The sequence below is a fragment of the Pseudonaja textilis genome, chromosome 2 (assembly GCF_049901715.1).
Source record: "Pseudonaja textilis isolate UNSWEBS1 chromosome 2, rPseTex1.2, whole genome shotgun sequence".
NCBI classification, from domain to species: domain Eukaryota; kingdom Metazoa; phylum Chordata; class Lepidosauria; order Squamata; family Elapidae; genus Pseudonaja; species Pseudonaja textilis.
Window position 1 is genome coordinate 6177141 of NC_141991.1, and position 11148 is coordinate 6188288.

General features: G+C 42.1%; 1 pseudogene across 1 annotated transcript in view; it reads right to left on the reverse strand.

The window, feature by feature from the left end:
* Positions 1-83: 83 nt before the first annotated feature.
* LOC113455009 (uncharacterized) overlaps positions 84-11148 on the reverse strand; it is a 13206-nt pseudogene continuing 2141 nt past the window's right edge. The window contains exon 3 of the transcript XR_015742463.1: positions 84-3679. The product of XR_015742463.1 is annotated as an uncharacterized LOC113455009 (transcript). The remainder of the gene's footprint in view (positions 3680-11148) is intronic.

Sequence of the window (11148 nt, forward strand, 5' to 3'; positions counted from 1 at the left end):
GACCTATTGAAAATTCAGGTCACGAATAAGATCAAGTACTTGGGGATATACTTGACAGCAAGATGCAGTACACTGTGGTTCCTATTTTTCTACTTGCATTTTTACATGCTTTTGAACTGCTAGGTTGGCAGAAGCTGGGACAAGTAACAGGCGCTCGCTCCATTACACGGCGCTAGGGATTCGAACCGCTGAACCGCTGACCTTTCTGATCGACAAGCTCAGCGTTTTAGCCACTGAGCCACCGCAACCCCTAGCTGAATGGTAGGAGGATACATAAGAATATTTACCCTCTTTGTAATTTCTACCTCTTTTCTAAATCTTGATAGCACCTCTTATGTTGAATATTCTATTTCTACCCCTCATCTCTCGTTTGTTTTAGTATTTCAATTCTTATTGATTTTTTAAGCATGCTTTCCATATTCCTCCTCTGAAGTTTTATGTCTCCCTGTATCATTCTTTCTTGATTTAGGTGTTCCCTTTTCTACCTCTGCTTTTCACGGCCAAATCTTCACTAGGCCTGTGAATGTCTCCGTCCTCACTTCAAGAATGTTTACCTGCCTATTCAATTCTATTTTGAGTCTCTAAATATATTGTCAGCTTGATGTATTTCATCTGTTTTGATTATCTCTTCCTTCTTATCTTTTGCATTTGTTTGTTCTTTTATCTGCTCTTTCCCTTCCTCTTTTTTTTTCTATTCTCTCATTTCCTGGGTTTCCTGTTCATTTTCCATTGTTATTTCTTGAACATTTTCTAGTCTCATACATCAAATCCTTTATCTCCCTATGGTTCTTTGTTATAGTTTTATAGATACTTTGAGACATCGATGACATTTCTTTTTGAGATATGTTTATCATTTCCTATTGAAACATTTTATCTTTTAATAAATCCAGAAATTACTAATCAATCTATCAAAATCCCACACTTAAATTGTCTGACACATCAAAAAGCTAGTGAAAAACTATTCACTGTCCCATTCCTCAAAGTACATATTTATAATTCTTTATAGTCCTCCAGCAGTCAGTTTAATCCTTCCAGATTTCCCCTGGTCTTCATCAGCCACCTAACCAGCTTTGATTCCAATAACATTTCCAAGTGTTTGTGAATCACTCCACTTAGCAATCTTCAAGTCTCAGAAATTTTCCCTCCTAGACATGAAACAAATAGGTTTCAAACAGTTTTCAGCAAAAAACAGTCTTCCAGATGTGTTCACCTCCACTCAGTGTTAGAGTATTCCAAGGTCTTCCCAGCCTTATGAAAATACAGTATATTTCCTTTCTTTCGCTAATAGAATTTCAACCTGACACCCAATAACAGCATCCCTTCAAGTAATTTTCCTTCACTTTTCCCAATAATCAGTCCAATGTTTCCAGCATTTTAAAATGCCTTTTCAAGATGTTGCCAATAAAATGTTCAAATCCAGCCATTCTATATTTTAAAAATTATATCCTAAGTTTCATTTTCTTTCGGGTCTGTAGTTTTCCTCGAGGTATTTGTTAGCTGCATTTCAATAATGTGTGCCCTAAGCAAGATATCGCCCAATTAATCACCAGTGTGTCAGGCACATGTAGGTAGCCACCAATAAGAATATTGCCTTTAAGAATAGGGGTCCATCCAAATTTCCAGGACATTTTTCCTCCGAAAATTCATCCAAAATCCACACTTTCCCATTCAATCCCAAAGTCCAAGTCCAAGTCAAAAGAATCAAGATGGCGGCTGTTTTAAAGGGCCTCAACTTTCCCAGCCAGCATATTGAAACCAACACTTTATAGCTAAATAAACAACCAGATGCATCTTCATTCCGCCCCTCACCCCATTTTCTCCTCTCTAAATCTTCAGTTGTCCTCATTGATCAACAGAGACTAGTAAAAATTAACAGATATACCTGGGTGCCTTCACTTACACCTGTAACAACTTATGATTGGAAATCCATTCCAAGTTGTGATCACAAGTTTAGGACTTCCTGCACTCTACAAAACATTATATCTACTCTTTACACACTCGTAACTCTTTTGTGTAATCACTCTGGTAAATTATTAATTTGGCTTTCTGAGCAAAAATATCCTCAAAGTCCCAACACTTACGCCCTTTTGCTTCAAAGTGTACTCTCTGATGGGATTTAAGGTTGCTTGAGTTGGAAAAACATTTTCCCCACACCAAAAATTGTAGCATTTCCTTTCTGTTACTGTGTGAAGTTCTTGGTTAATGTTAAGATGTGACTTGAAAAAAGTGTTCCCAAGGTTCTTCACAACTGAAGAGATTTATCTCTGCTATGGACTTTCTGGTGCATTTTTAGCTTTGATTTACTATGAAAAGGTTTCTCACACTCTGTGCACTTGTAAGGCTACTCTCCTGTATGATTTCGCACGTGCATCCGAAGTGCTGAAGGATGGGCAAAACATTTCCCACACTCCAGGCATTTATACAGCCTTTCTCAAGTGTGGATTCGTTGGTGCATCACAAGAGAAAATTTCCGTGAAAAACATTTGTCGCACTCTGAGCATTTGTGAGGTTTCTCTCCTGTATGGATTCGGCTGTGACTTCTAAAGGAACCTGAATGAGCAAATGTTCTCCCACAGTCCAAACATTTGTAGTTTTTTTCCCCTGTGTGAATTTTCACATGACATTTAAGGGCTGAGGAGGTGGTATAAAATCTTCCACAGCAGATATTTCCTACCCCACCATGGGCCGGTCCCATATTCCAAAGCATTTTCCACATTCTACACATTTGTATTGCTTCTCTCCTGTGTGGAACCTCTTTAGTTGTCCACCTCTCACATTTGCTTCTCCCGTGGTTCTCTGATGAATCTGAACATGGGCTGGCGTAACAAAACTTTTCCCACACTCCCCACATCTATGGGGCAGCTCCCCTTTGTGCCATTTCTGGTGTCTCCGAAGTTCAGAAGAATCCACAAATCGTTTCTCACAGTCTGGGCATTCATAGGGTCTCTCTCCGGTGTGGAGTTTCTGATATCGCAGCAGGACTGATTTTGTGGACAAACATTTTCCACATTCGAGGCATTTTTCACTTTTCTCCTCTCTGTGTGTTTTCCAATGACTCAGAAGAGATGAACTCCTGGTGAAACATTTTCCACATTCAAAGCATTTGTAAGATTTGATTCCGGCATGAATCTTCTCATGGACCCCAAGACCTGAGTTCTGAGCAAAGCACTCCCCACATTCCCAACACTTGTAAGGTTTCTCTCCTGTGTGGATTCTCTCGTGGTTTCTGAGAGTGGTTTTTTGACGGAAAAAATTTCTACATTCGAGACATTGATAAGGTTTCTCTCCAGTGTGGATTTTCTGATGTGAAAGAAGGTCTGACCTTCGACCAAAGCACAAATCACATTCCTCACATTTATAGGCTTTTAGTCTGGGGGGACTTTTGAGATCTTTGGCTTCTGTTCCAGAGAAAGATTTCTCACCCTCCAAACCTTCACTGGGTCCACTTCCCACATGGACCTTCCTGTGGGTCAAAAGGAGGGACCTGCAAGCAAAGGATTTCCCGCACTCAGCATTCCTGGGATTTTGGGTGTTTTTTTGGAGAGCAGCTTGTGTCAGACGGGGGATCCAAGAGTTTCCCAGGCTCCATCCTTTTGGGTGGGTGCTGTCTTGAGCTACTTTTCTACTATCTGTTGGGAGTTGTCTTCCAGGTAAATCTGTGGTCACAGTGTATTACTGGCTATTGGAAGGAGAAAAAGCGGAGAAGAGTATTTCATTTTCAGAAATAGAGTCAGAAAATCTCTAGGATTTACATAAGAAAATCTGTTATGCACCAAGAGCGAGGAGGCAAAGTATGGGGCTTCCAAAGCGCTCAGCTCAACCCAACCCAGGGGGCCAGCAGGCCATGTGAGTGGCATAGCCTTGCGTTCCCCCGGGGAGCCTGGATTAATTGCTTTTGGGGGGGTCCATTTCTCTGCGGACCACTGCTTTAGGAGACATCGTTGCAATTCGCTACTTAACCACTGGGGTGCGTTGTAACTTAGACTAAGCTTGGAGTAAACTGGGCATTTTCATTTTCTCTTTGATAGGGCTTGCAGAGCTGACTTCCCAGTTCTGGGGTTCCCAGCTTGGGACCGAATGCCTGCAAACTCCCAGGGCTTGGCTCTTTCAGGTGTTTTTATTTTCCAAACCAGAGTCAGCCTCAACAAATGATTCTCTAAGTTGGCTGAGTTTCCATTTCTCAGGTTGGCTTGTCCATGCAGAGTTAAGATAGCCCAGCCAGAGGTATTTATGGCTGGTTGCTATGGGGACCTGTGTCATAAATCCCAACTCAACCAGGGAGAGATTCCCTTTAGGGTCCCTCGTGGCTGAAGTAAGTTCTCTTTCCTCTTTGATTAGTATAACTTCTTGCAGTTGTCTAGGCCTGTGATGGCAAACCTGTGGCACGCAGAGCCATTTGTGCCAGCATGAGAGCTGCAGGCAAACTTACCTCACTGTGCATGCGCGCACCTCACCGTTGATTTTCTGCCGGCTTGAGGCCTTTTTCGGCCTATCAGAGGCTTAAGGAAGGCTTCTGCAGGCTTTTCAGGCAGAAAACTAGGCCCATTTCATCACTTCCCGTTTTTCTGGAAATATTGGAAGTGACGAAACGGGCTTAGTTTTTGTCCTGAAAAGCCTGCAGAAGCCTCAAAGGCCTCAAACCGACTGAAAATCAGCTGTGAGGCGCAGTGCAGGTAAGGGGGCGAGCAGGGATTGTGCGCGCATGTGTAGGGGGCATGGGGGTGTGTGTGCATTGCCTTCTGGGTGCTGAGCACAAGCATGTAAGCCCTTGCACAATTTTTAGCACAGCAGCCCACAAAAGGTTAGCCATCACTGGTCTAGGCGTTCAAACTGAGTGGTTCTGCAAAGAGCTGAGAGAAATTGCTTACAAAGTACCACATTTAAACAGTCCGCAGGGAGAGAGCCAGAAAAGAGGCAATCCACTGTTTGCTAAACTAATCCTCTCCCTCCCCCCTTCAATAGAGGGAGATCATGGCCCCTCCCTGTATCTTCCAAGCACTGATTCAACCTGATTGAATCAGCTTCTTTCACTTGCAAATACAGTTTCTCAAGGTAATTAACATGCTTGTTCTTGGTTCCAGGCAGCAAATTCAAGCTTGCACAGAGAAACAGACACAGACAGACAGAGGGAGAGATGGGGGGGGGAGGGGGGGAGAGACAGAGAGGGGAGAGAGAGAGAGACAGAAAGGGAGGGGAGAGAGAGGGAGAGAGACAGAAAGGGGGAGAGGGGGGAGAGAGGGAGAAAGAGGGAGGGAGACACAGGGAGAGGGAGGGAGAGACAGAGAGGGAGACAGAGAGGGAGAGAGACAGAAAGGGGGGACAGAGACGGAGAGGGAGGAGGGAGAGAGAGGGAGGAGGGGGGAGACAGAGAGGAGGGAGGGAGACGGGAGAGACAGAGAGAGAGAGAGAAAGGGGGGGACAGAGACAGAGAGAGGAGGGAGAGGAGGGGGAGACACAGGGAGAGAGAGGGAGACTGGGGGAGGGAGAGAGAGGGAGGGAGAAAGAGAGGGAGAGACACAGAAAGGGGGAGAGGAGAGAGGAGGGAGAACAGAGAGAGAGGGAGGAGAGGGGAGAGGGGAGAGAAAATGAGGGGGGGGGGAGAGAACAGGGAGAGAGACAGAGAGGGAGAGACAGAAGGAGAGGAGGGAGGAGAGAGAGAGACAGAGGGAGAGAGGGGGAGAGAGGAGAGACACAGGGAGAGAGAGAGAGAGGGAGGGAGACAGAAGGAGAGAGGAGAGAGAGAGGGGGAGGGGGAGAGGAGAGAGGGAGGGAGAGAGAGAGGGGGAGACAGAGAGGGAGAGACAGAGGAGAGGAGAGAGACAAATGGGAGAGAGAGAGAGAGAGAGACACAGGGAGAGAGAGACAGAGAGTGGGGGAGGGAGAGAGAGAGGGAGACAGAGAGGGAGAGAGACAGAGAAAGGGGGAGGGAGAGGGAGACAAAGGGAGAGAGACAGAGAGGGAGGGAGGGACAGAGAGGGGGGAGAGAGAGAGGGAGAAAGACAGAAAGGGAGAGAGAGGGAGGGAGACACAGGGAGAGAGAGAGACAGAGGGAGGGGGAGGGAGAGAGAGGGAGAGGAACAGAGAGGGAGAGACAGAAGGGGGGAGAGAGGGAGAGAGACAAAGGGGGGAGAGAGAGAGAGGGCGGGAGACACAGAGGGAGGGAGGGAGGGAGAATGGGGGAAGTGTTGGGTATATGAATACTCCAACTGGTTTGGGTGAATAAATATATGAACCTAGGTTTAAGTGTTTGTAGCTTTAAGCACAAAAACTGCAATGTAATGTGATAATTAAGGGTGCGGTTGCAAACTGCAATAAGAGGCAGTGAGAGAGACGTAACACTTCCTGGTTATTGGCCTGGTTTACTGGTTGCTGATTCCTGGTCTGCTCCCTGGTGTTACTGGTCGCTGGTCTGCTGGTCTCTCTGATGTCTGCTGCCTGCTGTTTTACTACTGTTATGAGACGTCTGCTTGTTGGCTACTGTGCAAGATACCATTTCTACTGAACAAAAGGACTGTTTACTTGGTGAGCTGTGAATACTCAGCGTTGTCTTTGAGAGAAAGGTATCGGGAGGAGAAGATTTACAAGCAGATAAAGACATTGTATTTACTGTTAATGGACTAGGTAATTGGATGGATATACTGGATAATGACATATGGACTGAATGACACTTCTTAATCTCTGTGTGAATTAAATGACTATTTAAAACCACAAACAGTGTTCTTGTTTCGGGTGGGTGAAAAAAAAAAAAAAAAAAAAAAAAAGAAAAAGGAGGGTTTGGGGGGTTTTGGGGTCTCTCACTCTCTCGGACCAGCAGCTGGTCCATATTCGTGGAGAGGAGATTGCTGCAGACTGCTGGGAGAATCTCAAGAAGATTTATGTTCGAGACAGTGTAGGAGCTCATATAAATCTTACACGGAAGCTGTTTAGAACACATCTTGAGAAGAATGGAGACATGTTAACTCATTTAAACTGTATGAAAAGCATTTTTCAAGAATTACAAGAAAAAGAGCTTATATTTAATGAGTTGCAACAGGTGTACATCATACTGTCTTCTTTGGATCGAACCTATGATGATTTTGTGACTGCATTAGAGGTATTGCCAAAAGACAGTTTATCAGTAACTGAGATTACCGGCAGGCTATTAGAAGAAGCCAGAAGAAGGTTTGAACGTGACCAGCTGAGAGAAGATAAGCCTAATAAAGAAGAGAAATTATCTTCAAAGCTTGAAAGAAACCAGCTATGTAAAGTAGAGCACCCGGAAGAAGAGAATTTATCTTCGACGGCATACACAATTAAAAAGTGTTTTAATTGTGGAGGCAGAGGACATTTGGCAAGATTCTGCAGAAAAGGAAAAAGCCAGAATGTAAAGAAGCCAAAGAAATCCTTTGAACTAGCCACATACAGCAACTGTGATGTGAAGAGTGATTTATGGGTGGTGGACAGTGGAGCATCCCACTGCATCACGAGAGATAAGACAAAGTTTATTAAAATGTCTACAAGCTCTCAGCATATATCACTCACGAATGGTTGGCACCTCAAGGCCAAGGGTGAAGGTATTGCATACTGTCCATGTTTAAACCAGAATATAAAAATGTTGTATGTACCACAGTTAAAGATGAACTTACTTTCTGTAAGAGTATTAGATAAACTAGGTTATGTAGTTACATTTAAGAATAATAAGTGCATACTGGAAAAAGATAACAAAAAGGTAACTGCAGCTTTAAATGGAACATTGTATGTCTTACATGATAGTAAGAAAGGGGAGGCACAGACTGTATTTAACAATATCAAGCCTCATAATGAATGTATCCATTTATTGCATAGGCGTTTGGGGCATGTAAATTTTAAAATGCTAAAACGTACAGTAGAGTTATCTGAAGGAATAAGGTTAAAACCCTGTGATAAATATTTGCGTTGTAATGTCTGCTGTGAAGATAAGAGTAAAATATTGCCTGCAAATAGGCTAAATGGTTTCAAAACTAAAGAACCTTTAGAAGTAGTATTTGCAGACATTATAGGTCCAAAGAAACCCAGTATGGGGGTGCTCGGTATATACTGAGCATTATGGACCATTACTCTAGATATGGGTTTTGCTATCTAATGAAAAGCAAAACTGAAACATATCAACATTTCTTCAACTGGTTAAAGTTTGCAGAAAGAAAGACTAAACGGCAACTGATAACCTTGGTGACAGATAATGGTACGAATTTGTTAATAGCAAATTCCAGAATAGATTAAAGGTAGCTGGAATAGAGCACAAGAAATCTGCACCATACAGACCACAACACAACGCATTTATAGAGAGAAGAGGCCAAACACTACAGGCAATGGTTAGAACAATGTTAACTGATTCTGGATTACCTGATTCTTTGTGGGGGGAGGCTGCAATGTGTGCTAATAGCATATTGAACAACGTTGTTAACTCAACTACTGGTGAAATACCATTCACCATGTGGCATGGCAGGAAGCCTGATCTGAGTTACCTGCACACATTTGGTGCACCAGCATGGGTGCATATCCCTACACAACTCAGGCGTAAAGGGCAACACAGAGCTAAACAATTCTTCTTCGTTGGTTACCAAGCTAACCATAGGGCATATAGATTTTGGGAGAAAGGCACATCTAAAGTGTTATGTAGTGCTAATGCCCAATTTCTAGAGCACGTAGGATGGGATAAGTTAGAACAGGATAGCAATAAAGAAGTGATTATTGAATCCTACAGAAATCCCATTAAGTATCCCTGTAACTTTAAAAATAAAGTAAAAAGTGAAGTACAGGAAGAGATAGAGCCCGTAAAGGAAGAAATAGCTGAGCAAGATGAGGAACAGGTAGTAACTCAAAAAAGTCCTCATACAAGCCCTGTAATTCCCAGAAGAACTACACGTATATCTAGACCGCCTGATAGATACCAGGCTAATACAGTGTGCCAGATAAATAGAGTTCCATCTACTGTGGATGAGATAAAAAAGTATCCTTCTAAAGAAAAGGAAAATTGGTATGCAGCAATGAATAAGGAATTGAGGTCCTTGAAGGATATGAAAGTATATGAAAATGTGAGATTACCTGGTGATATAAAACCAATTGGCTGAAAATGGATTTTTAAGATAAAAACTGATAAGGATGGAAATATAATCCATAAGGCAAGATTAGTAGCCCAAGGTTTTAGACAAAGTGCAAATGACTATGATGAAGTATTTGCACCTAGTCTTAAAGCAGCAACATTAAGGGCAGCTTTAGTGTGGGCAGCAAGCAAGAAATATATAATTAACCATTTAGATGTGGAAACTGCTTACTTGCACGCTCCACTAAGACATACTGTATATATGAAAAAGCCTAGTGGATTGAAAGGTGAAAATAATAATGATTGTTGGTTGTTAAAGAAGAGCCTCTATGGTCTTAAACAATCAGGCTATGAATGGAACCGGTATATTGTGAAGGAACTGAACAATATAGGGTTTAAAGCTGGTTTAGCCGATCCATGTCTGTTTAAAAGGGAGACAAATGGGAAAATATCATTATTATTGTTGTTCACTGATGATATTGCGTTGATTACTGAGACTAATGATGAAGCAAATAAAATAATAGCATCATTAGCTAAGAAAATAAAAATCAAGCAATTAGGGAGATAAAGAGATATCTAGGTTTGAATATAGTGAAAACACAGAAAGGTTATAAGATATCTCAGGAAGATAAGATATCTAAATTGCTAATAGATTATGAAATGGAACTTTGTAAGCCTGCAAAGACTCCAATGAGTCAGGATATTTGCAAAATGGATACTCAAAGTCCCAAGTTTGATAAGGCAATATATCAATCTTTGATTGGTAGCTTATCATATATTAGCAATTGGTCAAGGCCAGATATTGCTTATAGTATTAATCAGCTGGCTCGACACAATAATGATCCGCTTCAATGTCATTGGAATGCATTGAAGAGAATCTTAAGATATCTTAAAGGAACATTACACCATGCACTGTATCTAGAACCAAAAGGTGATCTCATATTGAGTGCTTATGCAGATGCTAGTTTTGCATCAGAAAGAGACACAAGAAAGTCGACTTCAGGAACAGCCATAATGCTGGGTAAGACATTAATAGGTTGGAAGTCAATAAGACAACAGCATATAAGTTTGTCTACTATGGAGGCAGAATTCTCCTGTTTATCACTATTATGTACTGAGTTAATTATGTATAAACAAATGTTGAATGATATGGGTATAACTGTAAATTATCCAATAATTGTACATGAAGATAATCAGGCAGCAATTCAAATGGCCACAAACATTGCAGTAAAAACTAGAAGCAAGCATACAGATTTAAGGTATCTAAACGTTAGACAATCTGTACAGAGTAAAATGATACAGCTGGAGTACTGCATGTCGGAGGAAAATATAGCTGATAATTTTACTAAAGCCCAAGGTGCCATTAAGCACCTAGAGAGTTGTGAAAAATATGGGTTCAGATTGTAGGGCATTATATATTTATATCACCCAAAGGGGAGAATGTTGGGTATATGAATACTCCAACTGGTTTGGGTGAATAAATATATAAACCTAGGTTTAAGTGTTTGTAGCTTTAAGCACAAAAACTGCAATGTAATGTGATAATTAAGGGTGCGGTTGCAAACTGCAATAAGAGGCAGTGAGAGAGACGTAACACTTCCTGGTTATTGGCCTGGTTTACTGGTTGCTGATTCCTGGTCTGCTCCCTGGTGTTACTGGTCGCTGGTCTGCTGGTCTCTCTGATGTCTGCTGCCTGCTGTTTTACTACTGTTATGAGACGTCTGCTTGTTGGCTACTGTGCAAGATACCATTTCTACTGAACAAAAGGACTGTTTACTTGGTGAGCTGTGAATACTCAGCGTTGTCTTTGAGAGAAAGGTATCGGGAGGAGAAGATTTACAAGCAGATAAAGACATTGTATTTACTGTTAATGGACTAGGTAATTGGATGGATATACTGGATAATGACATATGGACTGAATGACACTTCTTAATCTCTGTGTGAATTAAATGACTATTTAAAACCACAAACAGTGTTCTTGTCTCCAGTGTGTGTATACTTTTGGGCCCAGCCTCTCTCTCATTTGGCTGCCTGGCTTGACTGCTGCTGTGTACTCTGCTTGGGGGTTTGTCCCCAAACACTAACAG